The sequence below is a fragment of the Carassius carassius genome, chromosome 20, assembly GCF_963082965.1.
Source record: "Carassius carassius chromosome 20, fCarCar2.1, whole genome shotgun sequence".
Lineage (NCBI taxonomy): Eukaryota > Metazoa > Chordata > Actinopteri > Cypriniformes > Cyprinidae > Carassius > Carassius carassius.
This window is the reverse complement of record NC_081774.1, coordinates 11,260,896-11,280,387: the sequence shown is the minus strand read 5'-3', so window position 1 is coordinate 11,280,387 and position 19,492 is coordinate 11,260,896. Positions and strand designations below refer to the sequence as shown.

The window sequence follows — 19,492 nt, the reverse complement described above, 5'->3', positions numbered from 1 at the left end:
TTTAGGGGCAGGACAATGATGATTCTAAGACAGTGGTTGCAAAGTACCACATTTGATCAAGTGACACAGTGTCACAACAGTGTAACTTCAAAAATGTTTCCAATTTGGAGCAAATTGATATCTGTTTAAATGCAAACTTTAGTCAAGATAATAAATACTGGTGTAAGGCCCTTGACTGGCATTTTTTCAGATCTGGGGAAGGACCCTCATGAAACACATACTACAAAATAATAACATTTAGAAAAGGATTTCAAAGTAATTGAAGGCTAATATGCAAATAAAAAGGAATCAGTTGTGAACAATTGTGAAACAATGTTTACCCGTAAACTGCAGTTCTTGTGTGACCGGTTTCGATGTTTTCTAGGCAATGTGTCATTTATCAGGAATTTGCTGGTAATTGAAAGTTTTTGCACAAAAAACAGCAACAGCACTACTAACTAGCAGTCTAGTATAGAGATAAATAAAAAAAAAATTTATTTATCAAAACAGAAATTTTATTCTGCATTAATATTACACAATTTACATGGAGATGTAGTGTTTGTTTATGGGAAATATAAATCAAACAGAACTAGGTCGTTAATTAGGTTATTCTGCTCTTTTGACCTTTTTAAAGCTATTTTTGAAAGGTCCGTCTAAAATAAGACTGGGCAATAAATCTGCAGAATTATTGCCTCTTAAGTTGCATACATAAATGTATGTGTGCATGTATGTGTAATCCTTTTTCATGGTGATGTTGTAATATGAGAACCCAGGATAGGAATTATGTAAAATAAAATTGTTAAACAGTATAATTAAAGGGATTTATTTTTTTTATTTTATTTTTTTTAGCAATATTATATTATTATATAGTGGTTCTGTTTCCTTTTACATGCATTCACAATGTGGTTTAAAAGTTGAAAACAGCACAACTATGAAACTATGAAAAGTGTTATACAGTAGGTGGATTCCTGCAACCCAAATGATATAAGCGAAAAGAGCATTGTACAAAAATAGAATGAATGCAAATGGTGAAAAATCACATGGAAAAATCTCACACTCTTTTTCCAAAACGTACAGAGAGGCACAAAGTAAAAATTTTGCGTGCTGATACTATCTACCCCTAACTGTTGTAAAACATCAGCAAAAATGTGACAGTTTCATGTGAGCCTTTCAAAAAGGTATAGTTTAATCTTACATCTTAGTCTTTGACAATCATATTCAGGTGTTTTGACCTGAATGCGTCTAGAAACATATTGCACTATAGAATGAATTAAATGTATGATGAATGTATAAATGTCATCACTTAATTTTTTTTTAAAGACTGCAATGAACGGTTTAAAACTGCTGCAGTTGATATATAATAATGTTGTTTTTATTGTGCAGTTCACAATATGATTATTCTACTACATGCACAAACATATATTTTTTTTTAATAATGAAGATGATGCTGTTATTCAAGAACCCAAACTATAAATTATGTAGAAAAAAAAGTGATAAAAAACAGTTTCGTCATAATTATAGTTAAGCTAACTAAAGCTCACCACTGGCATCATTTTGAAAGTAGGTAAGTAGGATGATTTGAATCAACGGGGTTAGTGTATTATTTTCCACAGGAAGTGGGCGCTGTGCAGAAATAAGACATAGTGCCTAACTTCCTGCCTACGTCACATACGTCTGTGGTTGTTTTTTTCTCTTCTGTGAAGCAAGCAAGACAGGATGTGTGTGTTTGCGCATGTGTGTGTGGGTGGGTGACAGAAATGAGGACAGGAAGACTGAAGCATGCACATTTTGCAGCTTGCAGAGAAGGAGAAATGTAGCACATGCCTGACTTTGGTCTATAATATGAACCTTTAAAATCTGTCATCATGTAGGCCTAGACTACATACAATAATTTAGTTAAAATATGCCCTTCCTCTCCCATTAGGGTTTTTGCACTGTTGTATCTACTGTATATATACTTTGTACTTTCCATAAACATTATTAATACTGAAACAGAGGGTGTGATTAGTCAGAAAAGTTCAAGAAATGTACCTCACATATAAAAGACACTGCAAAACAGAAAGAGTGATTTATCGTTTCTGTGAATGCTTTTTTCCGATGCTTAACTTTTATGCTTTCCTTGAAAGTATGATTCATGATAAACATTTTGTTAATTTTATTAATATGAGTACTGGTATATGTCGTACACATGTAGAAGTGTGAAGAAAAAAACAAATTGTGTTACAGTTTCAAATGAATTACTTTTTATTCCAAATTTAAATTGCATTTCACATTGTATTTTGCACAAAAATAATAGCCTTTATTTTAAAGATATCCTTTTGTTTGTATTTATTTGAATCAATAGTATCTAATATGTGCATCAGCATTTCGTGATATGCCGTATGTGCATGCGCATTTATGTGCAAAACACAGTGATGAAGCCTTGTACAGATCACCAGACCTCTAAACTGCCATCAGGCGTCAGTGGTTTGGACTAATTCCTCAGCAAATCTGCAGGACTCCTGATGTGAAGACAGTGCCAGAATTCTCCAACAGAGGGCCTACAGCAAGAGAATCCTCCCAACCAAAACTAAGTACCTACTGCCATCTATTGTCATTATTATAATCTGCAGTTCTGTGCTCAAAACTACATGTACTGCTTAAAAATGAGCACTAGATGACGCCATCCTACCATTAATCAATCATGAGCGTTAACGTCATTGGTTTTCCTGAACGACCTGCTTGGACTTACTTGGATATAGTCATTGTGTGAAAATACTTCATGTTCTTATGTATTCTTACTTTTATAACAAAATTTACTAACTGTAATATGCAGTGGTTTTTATGATATTGCCTACTGCTTTTTATGATTAGCATTGTTTAGATCACCCTCTACATATAACACAATGGTGATTGTGTTTTTGTTTTGTCTTTCTTTCAGAGTTGCTGATTATTTTAAGTACATAAACGTCTTAGATCATTCTATATCATATCTTAGAATATCTATATTATATTGCATATATACATATACAGTGTACTGTATATGGGTCAAAGACGAAAAAGTGTTTAACCATAAAAAAAGTGTAATACTGCTTTAAACTGTTGTAGTTTTCCCCCCCAAAAAATTCAAAAAGTGTTCTGTTTTATTTAATTGAAATTTTGTTTTTGTTTTTCTGAGCAAAAAATAAATATCATACATTTTCCCCTGATTTACAGAAGACACCCAGTAAAATATCATTCAGTGTAACAATCTTGTCAGGCATATTTACAACAAAAATCTATTTATGACATATTAAAAGACTAATTACTTTCACCCCAAACACTAATGAGTTGTAATTTTACATTTTTAACATTTGCCACTATCCTAGGTTTTGCCCATTTGTCAGTAAGAATTTTTTACTAATTTAAAACACAATAAAATTTAGTATGCTCCATTATTCTTTTAGATATTTTAATATGTACACGTCAGAATAGGCATGTTGTTTGAATTTTAGCATAAATATTGTGTTACACTGAATGACAATGTATCATTATTTCAACCAAATTTTGACATTTTATTCTCCAAAAACGTATTTGAAACCTTAAAAGTAGACATTTTACTTACATTTAATGTGGTTTCTATGGACACAAAATCACTTTTGTACATTTCTTTTGATGCGGACATCTTAACGTCTTTGACCCATATACACATGAACCCAAAATGTATACATGAATTTAAATGTATACATTTATTTTAGAATAACAGATTTTAATTTGTGAATAAAATAAAGTCTGTAGTAGTTAACATCACAAAAGTGACCTTCACACTTTGTTCTACAACATAAATTACACATACACTTAAACCTCAAACATTCTATTTTAGTTTTTAAAATTTATGTTGTGAAGAAGTTAATAAAAGCACCTCAAATAACATAAGAATATGAGTTTGTGTACTTGACAAATCAGATTTTCTTGCTAGCAAAAAAATAAATTTACAGCAGCTCTACAACAGACTTGCAGACTTCCATGAGACATAGTTGAGGGTTCAAATGCAGTGATAGATCTATATGTGAAGGTTATGCTTACAATGGGAAGTTGTGGCCTAGTGGTTAGAGAGTTTGACTCTTAACCCCAGGGTTGTGGGTTTGAATCTCAGGCTGGCAATAGCATGACTGAGGTGCCCTTGAGCAAGGCACCGAACCTCCAACTGCTTCCTGGGTGCAGCAGCAAAAATGTCTGCCCACTGCTCCGGGTGTGTGTTCACTGCTGCTGTGTGTGTGCACTTTGGATGGGTTAAATGCAGATGAATTCTGAAGTATTCATGAAGAAACATGAATTCTGAGTATGGGTCACCATACTTGGCTGAATATCACTTCACTTTGTAATAAATCTAAGTATGAGTAAATTTGATGCAGGCAGCTGGGCTGAAAGCCAGTGGAGGGAGACAAGGAGAGCTGCAACAATTCAGCTAATTATTGTAGATAAAAGTTCCAAAGCCTTGACAAAAAGACCTAGTAATTTACTGCGCTGAAGACTACACACAGATTTAGTAGACTGAGAGTAGAGGGTCAAGTATGACATGATCCTGAATGCATGCATTTATCTCACGAAAGGAACATCTATTCATTCATTTATTTAAAAAACAAAACCAGAGCTTCTTCACTTTGCTTTTACGAATTCAGAGAAACACTTTGGACTTTTGTAAAATCACCTGTTGTGCACCTATTAAGAATACTGAAGGGATCATCAGCCAGTGTTTGTGCATGTGTGATATTATCAAAATGCATGGTATTTTGCAATGTATTAGTAGCCTATTACACATACAGTAGGCATAATATTCATTTACAAGTTATATGAAATGTGTTCTTTTATTGTTGCCAAATGAAGTAACATCATTTGACTCTTATAGAAAATAGTCAAACATTACCCAAAATAAAGAATTAACTGTGTACTGTAATAATTGCACTCAATCAATTTAGCATAAAAACATATTGATACATTATATACAAATAAAAATGTGATTCATTATTACATTATTATTATTACTACACTATTATTGTGCTGATTGCAATGTATCCCAAACTTCTGTTAAAAGAACAGAATAGGCTATACTGTAAAAATAGTTTATTGGCAATTTGTGAAATAACCTTGGATCAAAGCATTCTGAACGCAAGGTGGAGCTGTTGGCTTTAATATGAAGTCGAAATATTCAGCTTCAACAAGAGATGGCGATATGAGCTCGGTGTCTGCTTCTAAAGGTTTTGGATCCTGTCATTGTCTTCAACCGGAGCTGATCACCTCAGTTTTTCAGTAGGCGAATAGGAAGATGCTATACGCTCTCCACAGCTGTAGGTTACTTTATTAAATGCGTGAAAGAAAAACAACACGAACAAGTTTTTTCACAGTCTACGTTCATTTTATTTTTCATGGAAGATTGGATAACTATAAATGGGCCAGAGGTGTTTGGCTTTTACCTGCATACCCACTGAAGAAAATAGCGTTTAGCCTGGACAACCTGCTGGATTGAAGGTAAGTGGAAGTGTAAATTGACTAGATTTCTGAAATGTAAACTGGAGACATTTCCTAGTTCAGTGGTCAAAATATCATTGAAATCTCACGTGTTATTATCTATTAATCAAAAGTTGTATATTTTAGCTATTAATAACATTATTGTGAGTGGCATATATTAATACGAGAAGCAAAAAGAACAAAATAGCATTTCATTATCACAAGATAATGGTTTTACAAAAACAAATTACATATAAAAATTCAAAATAAAATGAACTATGATATAAATAAAACTAGGTAACAAATATTTTTAACAGTTAGTGTTTTCATTTTTGAGTCCGAATGCGTATTTTTCCAGAGTGTGAATGTAGGCTACTATGTACAGCACTCATTACTTTTTCACATGTTATTTTATGTTTAATGTCTATCTTTACTACTCTTGAATGTAGCCTTTGCATTTTAGGCTCACTTGAAACACAAATTATATATGCTGTAAGTGTATAATTGTTGAAAGTATACTTGTTTAGTTGATATACTTGTTTAATATATATATATATATATATATATATATATATATATATATATATATATATATATAGATATATATATATATATATATATATATATATATATATATATATATATATATAGATAGATATAGATAGATATATATAGATATATATATATATATATATATATATATATATATATATATATAGATATGGATATAGATATATTTCAACCAAGTGGTATTGTTATCCGTGTTTGGGTATTAACTTTACGGGAAGGATTCAGGAACTGTATACAAAATCCTTCACCCTGTTCAGCTCCTTTTATATAGTACATACAGTACAAAGAATATTACTCTAATTTATTTATGGTACTTATAACAGTTTCTCTTTTGGTAATTCATTGTAATATTCTGCTCTCATTCAGGTTAAATTCTTCCTGGGTAAAGTAATCCATAAAGATTTCAGCACCTTCTAGTAGTGAAACAATTCCCTACACATTTGGCCGGCTAACCACCGGGATATACTGGTAAGGATTTTTGCAGTGTGTTTGTGTGGTGTTTTGTATATGCAGTAAAATAGGTACATTTCCAGGGACAGGACACCAAAAACTGGAACTGTCCCTGAAAACCAAGATGTTTGTTCACCTTATGTCAGCCAGAGGATGCTCATCCTGTGGTCTGTGTGGGTTCTGCACTAAATACAACTTTTGTGGTTAGTAAAAACCTCAGGATTCTTTTCAGAAAGTCTAGAGGTGTAAACCTTTGTTTCTTTATAATGATGGATATTTTAGTGCACTTGTAGCTGCTGTCAGATACAGGCTATTAGTTAAAGGACTTTCCAGGGTGTGAATATTTGAAGATGTGATGGCTGAGTTTGAATTGTATTGTTCTTCTCATTCATCCACGAAATGTTTCTTCCATGCTGAAGATCCCATCTGAACACCAAAGTAGTTCATCTTAGAAATCGCACACTGAAAAGACTGAAGACAGCGTCGCAAATTAAATAGAGCAGAACACATTTCACATTGTTTACGTTTCAAATGCACTCTGTCACTCTGAATTGTTACACACAGTAAGGGTTTTTGTACAGTGTATGTGTGTTTCCTGTTACTGTGGGCCTCAAAGCACAGTAATGCATAGCGGAATCCGTAACTGCCACAGAGGAGATTTCCAGATAAAGACGTTTCTGTACTTTATCAAGTTTGACTGACAGATGTGGGTAAGGTGGATTGGCCTCTGTCACATATTGAGAAGCTTCATCAATCATTATTAAAAACTCTGGTCTTGATCCAGGTTTTTGTTGGTACCAGTACAGACTGTCTATTGAGCCTTCATATATGCATGACAGTGTAATGTTTGTATCCTCCATTAACACTGTAGTGTTTGTGTCTGGTCTGATTCCATACCCAGTAGTTTCACCTGGAAAGATACACATATTTAGCACAATACTACTTAGTATTAAAATAAAAAAGGAAGTAGTTTTCTTTTTACTCTAAAACAACAACCAATTAAAGCTGATTTCTTACCAAAGTGATTGAAAAGTATGAACAGACAGAGCAACAACATCGCTTTTGTGAAGATCTCTCAAGATCACTGAAAGTCCTCTTCTGTCTTCGGAGGCATTGTGCCGTTCTTTTGTTTGCAGTGACTTTGTCCACAGCTAGCTCCACCCACTTGTTCTCATATAGTACTTTCATAGCTTTACACATACTTCAGAGGTTCTTTATGTTCTTCCTTTATGCAAAGTTTGGTACAAAGCTTCTCCCTTTAATAGTCTGCATACGGTGTATCAGGTATATCTTTGATATAATGGGAATTGGAACACAGCATAGTCAATTCTTGGTAAAGTTGGCATCTGCTGAGAATACAGCATTTTCTGTATTTAGAAGAAACATGATGTGTCTTGTATGTAAACAGGTTTGGAACGCACTGAAACTGTGTAATCTTTCTGGTATATGTTTATAACTATGTCTAACACCTTCAGAGCTGGTAAGTTGCTTTATTGTGTGAATTAATTTTTAATCAAATAATCTAGTTTAATTACTTTTGCTCCAGAGTTTTATAACTGTATATTGTTCACAAATCCTTTCTAATGGTTACAGAAATAGTTTTTAAAATGATCTTCTTTTTCATCTTGAATTTCACTTCTAACGTTTTTTGTACAGTGTTCTTGTGTTTCCTGTCACTGTGGGCTGCAGAGCACAGTAGTAAATGGCAGAGTCTGTCACTTCTGTAGAAGAGATCGTCAAATTCATACTTTTGGCTGTTTTATCAGCCGCAGCAGTCAGACGGAGAGTGGGTTCTGATTCAGGTTTGGTCTCAAAGAACATAATTAGGTGCTCAGGTTTGGATCCAGGAAACTGACGATACCATTGTAAATTGCGAACAGCTTCAGTGTAGTTGCAGATCAGTGTAACATCTTTTCCTTCCAAAACATGCTTCTCTGTGACGACTGGTCTTATTACATCTTCACCAGCAGTCTCTGTTTTAAACAATGTTTTAATTAATCATTTCTGATGGGCTAACTCAGATTGTCAACAGTATAAAAAGGAGAAAAACAGCACTTACACCGTAATTTTTATAAATCACTCACCTTTTAGGAGAGAAAATATAATGAATGTGAGGAGCAACATCTGCACTAATGAGAGACAATGACTTTGAGAGTCAAGAACTAAACAGAGATGGAACCTCTTGAGCTCTTCTGCTGAATTTGACAAAACATGGAGCTCCTCCCACACAGTGTCTACTCAATCATCTCACCCTACAAGTACAGTCAGTATATGCATAAACTGTAGTCTACATACTAAAATGATATTAGGGCACTCTGATTTATGATATTATATAAAAATTGCAGTGGCACTGTAACAAAGGTCAAATGATTCAAGTATAAGTTTGATTCAAGTATTATCTTTTCATCTATGTAAAAGTTAATCTTGATATTTAAGGGACACTCAATCACTTGTACATCCATTTAAAATGTATTCTAACATGAAGCAGTTGAGAATGTAATTTTAAAATGCATTGTGCATCATCATCTTCCGTAAATATATTTCTCATTCTGTTTTTGTACAGTATTCTTGTGTTTCCTGTCACTGTGGGCACCAGGGCACAGTAATACAGAGCAGAGTCTTTCACTTCTGTAGAAGAGATAGTCAGAGTCATACTTTTGGCTGTTTTATCAGCTGCAGCGGTCAGACGGAGAGTGGGTTCTGGTTTGGGGATTGTTTCGATGTGTAAAATGAGGTGCTCAGGTTTGGATCCAGGATACTGACGGTACCATTGTAAATTTTGAACACTTCCAGTGTAGTTGCAGATCAGTGTAACATCTTTTCCTTCCAAAACATGCTTCTCTGAGGAGACTGGTTTTATTACATCTTCACCAGCAGTCTCTGTTTTAAACAAACAATGTTTTAATTAATAATTTCTAATCAGATTGTCAACCTTATACAAAGCAGAAAAAAGCATGTCCACAGTAATTCCTATGAATCACTTACCTTTTAGGAGAGAAAATGTAAGGAATACGAGGAGCATTATGTACACTGATAAAAACAATAACTTTGAGGGTCAAGACTTACAGTTCTCTTCTAAAGTGTGAGTGACTCAATGTATGTCTGCTCTGTTTTTAAACAGCTGAACTGAGACTGAAATAGAACGGTTCCTAAAGCTCCACCTTCTGGCAGAATGTGTGCCATATCACCTTCTGCTACAATATCTCATTGTTTGTCCTGAACAACACATAAAGGCTTACTGAAAACATTTGGCCTAGTCAATTTTATAGTAAGAAGAATTAAATTATTAATTGGGCAAATATTTGAAATATTTGAATGCAATTTTTTTTCTTATGAGGACTGTCACTGTCCAGAGAGATCCATTTGATTGTAATATTTGTTTACTGTGCAAAGAAATCAAGTAGCAAAATTCTGACAGTCAGTCAAGCAAAGTTTACAAGTATACAAAAGTTTACAAAAATTAACAAGTCAATGGTATCCTAACATTTCTGCTGACTGTCACACGTGCGAGCCGTTCCGTGCGGATGATGTAAGACATATGCATCGGGAACACACCGGTGAGAAGTGATGAATGCAGAAGCACGGAGCAGAACCAGCAAAACAAAGCACCAGTCACAAATTAGCAGAACAAAAGAAGGTTTCTAAAGAAAAATGTCAGAGGATTTCAATAAGCCAAGAAGAGACTGGTTTTCCTTTGGTAAAGTAAGGAAACGTTGCTTCCTTTGCTGCTGTAAACAAACTCATGAGACTAGCATATCTTACAGGTGCATACACAACGTACAGTCCAACGTCATCCTCCTAGAACGGCGTGCTGGTATGACAGTCAGCTAAAGTGTGATAAAAATGTTTAAAACATTTAAAATATGGATATTTTTCTTACAAAAATGCATTGATTTGCTACCGGAGGCCTTCATTCAATCCCCAGAGCCTTCTGAGGCATGTTTTATTATGGATGCGCACACTTTATTTGATGTCTTTTGGACTGTTCAACAAAAACTTGGAAGAGCCAGGAAATTTTTTAACATAACTCCTATTGGATTCGTCTGAAAGAAGAAAGTCATATACTCCTAGGATGCTTCGTGGGTGAGTAAAACATGGGTTAATTTTACATTTGGGGTGAACAAACCCTTTAAAGAATTAAGAACCTTAATGATTGTTAACATTTCTGTATTATTTTTTTATTTTTAGTGATGTTCTGGAAAACATTATGCAAATGTTTATCACATTGTAAGACTAAAGTATGGAATGATATTGCGGACTTTATTCAAAAGGAATTGCAAATTGTATTTGCAATTGCGTTTTCAATTTGTGGACTCATAAAATGGGACATAATCCAAACGCAAATGCAAATCGCGCATTACCGTTTTCATTTTCGATTAAGTGAACGCACAGTGTCTGCCAAATTTAAAATGGAAATGCAAAGTCCGTTTGCAATTGTGTTTCCCATATCTTACGAGCTATGAGCCTGTCATATTTAAATAGCAATATTAATTACCACATTTGCCTTTTCTCTCTCTCTGCATTGTGCATGTAAACTGGCAAAACTCAAATGGAATCACAATTCCTTTTGCATTTGAATTTCCAACGTCTACACGGAAACCTGTCAATCAAGTGACAGGGGTGGGGCCATTTTATTGGGCGTGTTTGCATTGGGAAGTGACGATCGTACTAAAATGTACCATGTTTTTACAAGGGTAAATATGAGTTAACGATAGTGTTTATAATTAAGCCACAGTAGCCACAAATGTACAGTTGTCTGAGACGTTATGAAATGTTCTTTAACATCATGAACCATAAAATGTAGTCAGTGTTCTGCTATTGTTTATTTTCATAATAGGTAAACACAGGCCACAAGTTAACATGGTCACATTTCCTTGATTCAGCAGCACAATTTCAAATACAATTTGCAATGCCTTTTGAATAAAGTCCGCAATATCATTCCATACTAAAGATACTCACAGTAACTGAGGATAAAAATTAAAATGGATGAGATGAATAACTTGTTTCTGTTTCTTTTGAGTTAAGACTTCTGTATGGATCTGTATGAAGCAAAGTCAGTGATATCTTTGATTTCTTCCACTGAAGTTGACAAAATCTTGAGCTCCTCCCACACATACATACACATACATACATGCTTATTTTACCCTACAATTATGGACAGTAAATAAAGAAACTGATATGATACCAACATTTCAGTGAAACAGTAGAGCTAGTAAATGTTTCAAACATTATTTTGCTATTCGTATCTTTTTAAAGAAGTAGTCTGATAATATTAATGGTGAGGAGGACACTACCAATTGTACTGTACGTGTGTTTGAAAACTATTCCAAAAGGTAGAAATTGATTGTCCACTTTATAAAGAATGTACTTTTAAAATATGCATTAAGCATTATCATCTTTTGTCTTAAATATATTTCTCACTCAGTTTTTGTACAGTGTAGTTGTGTTTCCTGTCACTGTGGGCTCCAGGGCACAGTAGTACACAGCAGAGTCTGTCACTTCTGTAGAAGAGATCGTCAAATTCATACTTTTGACTGTTTTATCAGCCGCAGCGGTCAGACGGAGAGTGGGTTTTGATTCAGGTTTGGTTTCAAAGAACGTGATGAGGTGCTCAGGTTTGGATCCAGGATACTGACGATACCATTGTAAATTTTGAACACTTCCAGTGTAGTTGCAGATCAGTGTAACATCTTTTCCTTCCAAAACATGCTTCTCTGTGGAGACTGGTTTTATGACATCTTCACCAGCACTCTCTGTTTAAAGCAAACTATGTTTTAAGTAATCATTTCTGGTTGACTATTTCAGATTGTCAACACAATAAAAAGAGAAAAATCCCCCCTAAATAATTGTTACGAAACACTCACCTTTTAGTAGAGTAAATATAACAAATACCAGAAGCAACATCTGTACTAATGAGATACAATGACTTTGAGGTTCAAGGCGTACAGTTCTCTCCCAGAGTATAAATGACTCAAATGTATGTCTGCTCTTCATTTTTAAACAACTGAACTGACTGAGACTGAACTAGACTGGTTTCTGGAGCTCCACCTCCTGGCAGAATTTTGCCACAATATTTAAGCATTTTTATGGGATGTACTGTATTTCAAACAAAAAATAAGAGCTTACCAAATAATTTTTGGCCTAGTAAATGATTTATAAAATAGGATTGAAGTGATTAAAGAAGTATGTGATAAGGTACAATAATAAAGATTTCCACTGTCCAGAGAGATCTGACTGATTGCACAATTTTTGTTTACTATGCAAAAACACATAGCAAAGTAATCATCTGCAGGAATTTGTCCTGTTTATAGACCTATAAGGAACTTTTGGTCACACTTTATTCTTACTATTAAATAACTGTTTACACTATGGTATTGCTGGTTAACTCGGCTTATTGTAAATTTAAATGGTACAGTAAATCTTGGAGTAAGGCCACCTTATAATGAATTGAAAGTTGAAAAAAAGAAACACTGCATGAGGAGAAGCTTAAAAATATGATTATGCGATATGCAAGATAAAGTTTTTGTCCAGTGTAGTTTGTTTTCCTTTCACTGGGCTGCAGGGCACAGTAATACATGACAGAGTCTGATACAGCAGCAGAGGACAACTCCAGATCCACACTTTCATCATTACGGAGTCTGATGGACAGATGTGGATGAGGTTGCTCAGCTCTCATGACATAATGAGAAGACTCATCAATAGGCAGCAGAAACTCATGAACATATGAACAGGACAGAGTGGTGTGGATTCCTCCACGCTGAAACTACAGGGCCCGTATTCATAAAAAATCTTAATGCAAAAAGTAGCTCCTAGTGACAAAATTCTAAGAAAATTCTTAGAAATGTGGGCGTTTACTCTTAAAAATTAAAGAAAAAATCCTAGTATTCAGAAAGCATCTTAACCCTTAAAAGAGGTCTTAAAGTCAAACTTGTTAAGAGCACAGACGAGGACTTTTAAGAGGCTTAAGAGTTTCTTTAGCAGAGGAGAAAATGTCAGAAAGACGAAGAGGCAGAAGAAATGTGTTGCAGACAATGGATGACAGTGAGTTAATAAGACGCTGTAGATTAGATCGTGCAGGGATCATGTTTGCGACTGATCTTATTAGAGACGTGCTAACATCTCCGACACAGCGCAGAAATGCCATTGCACCAGAAATTAAAGCAATCACTACATTACGATATTTGGCAACTGGAAAATGCAACAATGCAATAGTGATGATTTGGGTCTGTCACAACCTTCTGTAAGCAGAGTGATCACACAAACTATTACAGCACTTACAGAACATCTTATTGTGTCGCAGTTCATTTAGTGGACATTCCCACCTTGCAGGCTCAAAAAACTGCATTTATGAATATAGCAGGCTTAGAGGTGCGCACAAGAAGGGGGAATGAACCGTTAATAGTTTGTTCTATACGCTCCCATGTCTGCTTCTTGTCCCTTGCTGTGAACCCGGCCCAAATTTTCCTTTAAGAATGGCCTTGTGTTCATCCACTAACTGGGCTAACAGTAAACACTGTTCCTCTGTCCAGTTTGGCTTTCTCGCCCTTCTTGGTTTTGATTCCATGTTTGATACATTAAAACCAACATTCAAACTGCCACTTAAATACGACAGCAATCACTGTAATTGGAAAGAGTGGAACAATTTTTATCATTCTAAGCCAATCAAATACCTTATAGGAAATTAAAAGCATGGTAAATAAAAAAGGATTTATATAAACCCACATATAATGTGTGTGTGTGTGTGAGAATGGTCAAATAGGAAAAATTACGCTTGTAAATTCAAAGTGATAATTAGAATAGACCCTATACTTAAAATCACTATTTTATTCCTTCTTGGACAACCAACCAATCACAGTCTTCAAAAGATTGTGTCATACATAGCAACAGGGTCAACCCCGCCTCCTCACTAAGATGAAAGTTTTTGTCTTTTCCTTACCCAGAGTTGCTCTCAGATCAGTCCCGAATCACTCTTAAGCTAAGACTCCTACGTAAAAGTTTTTAAGTTAAATTAAGAGTTTTCTCAGAGGATTCTTAGAATCTTTATGAATACGGGCCCAGATGTTTTATTTGGTCTGATGATATTCCAATTAGATTCGCCTGCAAATATGACAAATAATCAAGCAATATTATGGATTATCTTTAGAATGAATAAAAAAAGGGCATGTTTTTGATTTATATATAGGTGTAAAATGTGTATGACTAGCAGTGCTTACATTAACTGATGATAAACTCTAAAACGATTTTTTTTTTTTGGACAATTAGCTATGTGGAAAATATACAATGTTAAAGTACTGTACCAAAAGTTTTAAATATCTTTACACTGGTTGATGTACAGTTTCCAGTTCTCTTAATTATCCTTTTTCTAATTTGACCTTATTTTACTCATTGGTACATCTTTGTAATGTTTTTACTAATTAGGGGAAGTTGTGGCCTAGTGGTTAGAATTTGATTCCTAACCCTAGGGTTGTGGGTTTGAGTCTTGGGCCAGCAGTACCACGACTGAGGTGTCCTTAAGCAAGGCACTGAACCCCTAACTGCTCCATAACTGGCTGCCCACTGCTCCGGGTGTGTGTTCACTGCTGTGTGTGTGCACTTTGGATAAGTTAAATGCAGAGCACGAATTCTGAGAAGGGATCCATACTTGGCTGTATGTCATGTCACTTTCTCTAATTACAGTGTGTGTGTCCTTACTGTCTGTTTTTGTACAGTGCAGTTGTGTTTCCTGTCACTGTGGGCTGCAGAGCACAGTAGTACAGAGCAGAATCATCCATTTGTGTTGAAGATATGCTCAGATTCATAAGTTTGTTTCCTTTATCGGCCACAGCGTTCAGACGAAGCTTAGGCTCTGACTGATTGCTGCTCTCAGTGTAAAACATTATATTTTCAGGTTTGGATCCGGGATGCTGACGGTACCACTGCAGACTGTGAACATTACCACTGTAGTTGCAGGAAAGTGTAACATCTCTTCCTGCCAAAACATGCTGCTTTGTGAAGAATGAAGTTATCACTTCAGCATCAACAGTATCTGTTTTAAAAAAAAAATCAATAAATCAGTAAAAAAAAACATTAAAATTCATGGACTAATTAAGAGCATATATAAATAGTTTGTTTATTAACATAAACACATTCAAAATCAATAATCTGGAAATTATTCTTAGGTATTACTCACCCTTACAAAGGGAAAATATAACGAGGACAAGGAGCAACATCATCAATGAGACAAAATGCTCAGTCAAGTCTTACAGTTTCCTCCTAACTGACTCAGTTTGCATGTGCTCTGTTCTGAAATCAGTTGAATGTGAGCTCCACCTTCTGGTAAAAGCCTTGCTTGACTGTAATCTCTCTTATCTGATTTAATAATCATAATAATAAAAAAGGTGTGTGGTAACCACTGGTTAAGTATAATGTCATTCTTTTTTGGATGTAACTGGAACAACCAAAAGTTATTGTGCAGCAACATATCAGCTATCTACTGTACTTCAGAGACTTTCAAAGGAATTCATTTTATGTGTGGTCTTAACTGTGAATCTAAACAAATTCTGTAGGCTCTGAAAATTTCATATGTATATATATATATATATATATATGTGTGTGTGTGTATGTGTGTGTGTGTGTATCGTATATAGATAAACCCAATCACCTTTCTGTGGCAAGATAAATGTTTTTTTTTATATACATTTATACTGTAGTTGTTTATTTAAACATTATAGTAATCAAATAAGAGAGAAATGTGTCAAACATTATTTCAAGGAACAGACTGAATTTGTTTTATCTTGAGTGGTGAATGGTTGTGTTGGGATTTTGTAGTCCATTTTTGTATTGATTATGATTATAGTCCTAAATGAAGTTTTTTTTCTCTCTCTTTGAGGGACATCCTTGCTAAATAGAGCAAAATGAATTACACTTTGATTAAGTACATTTAAATGGCACATTTAGATCATCAGCAAAATGAAATATCACAGAAACATTGTAGAGAAATATGACTGTTCAACAGGCAAATAACAAGAAGGTTTTTGTACAGAGTTCTTGTGTTTCCTGTCACTGTGGGCACCAGGGCACAGTAGTACATGGCAGAGTCTTTCACTTCTGTAGAAGAGATCGTCAAATTCATACTTTTGACTGTTTTATCAGCCGCAGCAGTCAGACGGAGAGTGGGTTTTGATTCAGGTTTGGTTTCAAAGAACATAATTAGGTGCTCAGGTTTGGATCCAGGATACTGACGATACCATTGTAAATTTTGAACAGCTTCAGTGTAGTTGCAGATCAGTGTAACATCTTTTCCTTCCAAAACATGCTTCTCTGTAGAGACTGGTTTTATTACATCTTCACCAGCAGTCTCTGTTTAAAACAAACAATGTTTTAATTAATCATTTCTGATGGGCTAACTCAGATTATCAACAGTATAAAAAGGAGAAAAAACAGCATTTACACAGTAATTATTGTTATAAATCACTCACCTTTTAGAAGAGAAAATATAATGAATGTGAGGAGCAACATCTGCACTAATGAGAGACAATGACTTTGAGAGTCAAGAACTAAACAGAGATGGAACCTCTTGAGCTCTTCTGCTGAATTTGACAAAACATGGAGCTCCTCCCACACAGTGTCTACTCACTCATCTCACCCTACAAGTACAGTCAGTATATGCATAAACTGTAGTCTACATACTAAAATGATATTTGGGCACTCTGATTTATGATATTATATAAAAAGTGGCACTGTAACAGATGTCAAATGATTCAAGTATAAGATTGATTCAAGTATATCTTTTCATGTATGTAAAAGTTAATCTTGATATTTAAGGGACACTCAATCACTTGTACGCCCATTTAAAATTTATTCCAACATGAAGCAGTTGAGAATGTCATTTTAAAATGCATTGTGCATCATCATCTTCCGTATATATATATAGATATTTTCTCATTCTGTTTTTGTACAGTGTAGTTGTGTTTCCTGTCACTGTGGGCACCAGGGCACAGTAGTACATGGCAAAGTCTGTCACTTCTGTAGAAGAGATCGTCAAATTCATACTTTTGACTGTTTTATCAGCCGCAGCGGTCAGATGGAGAGTGGGTTTTGATTCCGGTTTGGTTTCAAAGAACGTGATGAGGTGCTCAAGTTTGGATCCAGGATACTGACGATACCATTGTAAATTCTGAACACTTCCAGTGTAGTTGCAGATCAGTGTAACATCTTTTCCTTCCAAAACATGCTTCTCTGTGACGATTGGTCTTATTACATCTTCACCAGCAGTCTCTGTTTTAAACAAACAATGTTTTAATTAATAATTTCTAATCAGATTGTCAACCTTATACAAAGCAGAAAAAGCATGTCCACAGGTATTCCTATGAATCACTTACCTTTTAGCAGGGCCGGCCCTGACCAATTTGCTGCCCTAGGCAAGATTTTACCTGGCGCCCCATGCATCACAGCCCATTTCACCCTGTCATTGTGTACATGATTTAGCATATATATATATATACACACACACACACACACACACACACACACACACACACACACACACACACACACACATTACAGCAGAACTGTTTCCAACACTCATAATAAATCATCATATTAGAATGATTTCTAAAGGACCATGTGATAGACCGGATGTCACATGTGACACTGAAGAATGGAGTAATGATGCTGAAAATTCAGCTTTGCATCACAGAAATAAATGATAATTTAAAGTATAATAAATTGAAAACAAATTATTTTAAATTGTAATAATATATCACAATATTACATTTTTTCTGTATTTTTGATCAAATAAATGCAGGCTTGATGAGCAGAAGAAACTTCTTTCAAAAACATTAAAAATAGTAATGTTTCCAAACTTTTGGCCTGTACTGTATCCCCCCAAAACTGCACAACTGTAGAGTAAAACATTAATAAAAAAGTGATAATAAAAAATGCGTCTTAAAACTGACATGATTGTAAAAAATCACAGTCTGGGGACTCAGAACAACTGCTAACATTAAGTTTAAGGTAAAAATAACTGCCGAGAAATTATAGTATCTTACTCCTATGCAATAAATTGTTCATTCACTACATCTCCTTACCTCTGTCGTTATCCTCTTCTCTTCTTTTCGGCACTGTATCTATCGCAGATTATGCTCATTTATAATGTGTCATGTAAATTCGGCCTTCCGTCACAATCAGGAAACTTTCACCGTGTCTAGAACTGGCGCGAGCTGCCAGGCCCGTTTCTACGAGCTGTGTGTTAACAAAAGCAGTGCTGTCTACATTGGATGCGGCGTCGGGCACGCTACACAACAAATTACCAACAACTGATCGTGCGCGCGCTCTGTTTCTGATGCACTTCAAGCACTCGATGGGCGGGGGAAGATAGAAGAGCCGGACTTTTTTTTTTTTTTTTTTTTGCTTTATTTGGTAGTATTTCGAATTAATGTTTTTTAAATAGTAGCCTATTATAAAAAAAAAAATGTAAAAAAAAAAACAAAATTCACTCGTTCACTCATTCTGGCGCCCCTATGGATGAGTGGCGCCCTTAGCATTTGCCTATACCGCCTATGCCGCGGGCCGGCCCTGCCTTTTAGGAGAGAAAATGTAAAGAATATGAGGAGCAACATCTACACTAATAAAAACAATAACTTTGAGGGTCAAGACTTACAGTTCTCTTCTAAAGTGTGAGTGACTCAATGTATGTCTGCTCTATTTTTAATGAGCTGAACTGAGACTGAAATAGAACGGTTCCTAAAGCTCCACTATGGAATGATATTGCGGACTTTATTCAAAAGGCATTGCAAATTGTATTTGCAATTGCGTTTCCAATTTGTGGACGCATAAAATGTGACATAATCCAAACGCAAATGCAAATCGCGCATTACCGTTTTCATTTTCGATTAAGTGAACGCACAGTGTCTGCCAAATTTAAAATGGAAATGCAAAGTCCGTTTGCAATTGTGTTTCCCATATCTTACGAGCTATGAGCCTGATATATTTTAATAGAAATATTAATTACCACATTTGCCTTTTCACTCTCTCTGCACTGTGCATG

At 35.0% G+C, this 19,492-nt stretch overlaps 1 long non-coding RNA gene across 3 annotated transcripts; it reads left to right on the top strand.

Annotated features, from left to right (window-relative positions):
* Positions 1–5,132: 5,132 nt before the first annotated feature.
* Positions 5,133–16,695, top strand: LOC132096335 (uncharacterized). 3 transcript variants are annotated; one of them, XR_009422572.1, is made up of 5 exons: positions 5,133–5,285; positions 5,371–5,478; positions 6,382–6,483; positions 7,874–7,945; positions 16,487–16,695. It is a non-coding gene; the product is annotated as an uncharacterized LOC132096335 (long non-coding RNA). The 3 variants fall into 3 exon arrangements; XR_009422571.1 differs by lacking the exon at positions 16,487–16,695 and adding an exon at positions 8,122–8,481 and having other exon boundaries at positions 5,136–5,289; XR_009422570.1 differs by lacking the exon at positions 16,487–16,695 and adding an exon at positions 8,122–8,481 and having other exon boundaries at positions 5,139–5,285.
* Positions 16,696–19,492: the final 2,797 nt, after the last annotated feature.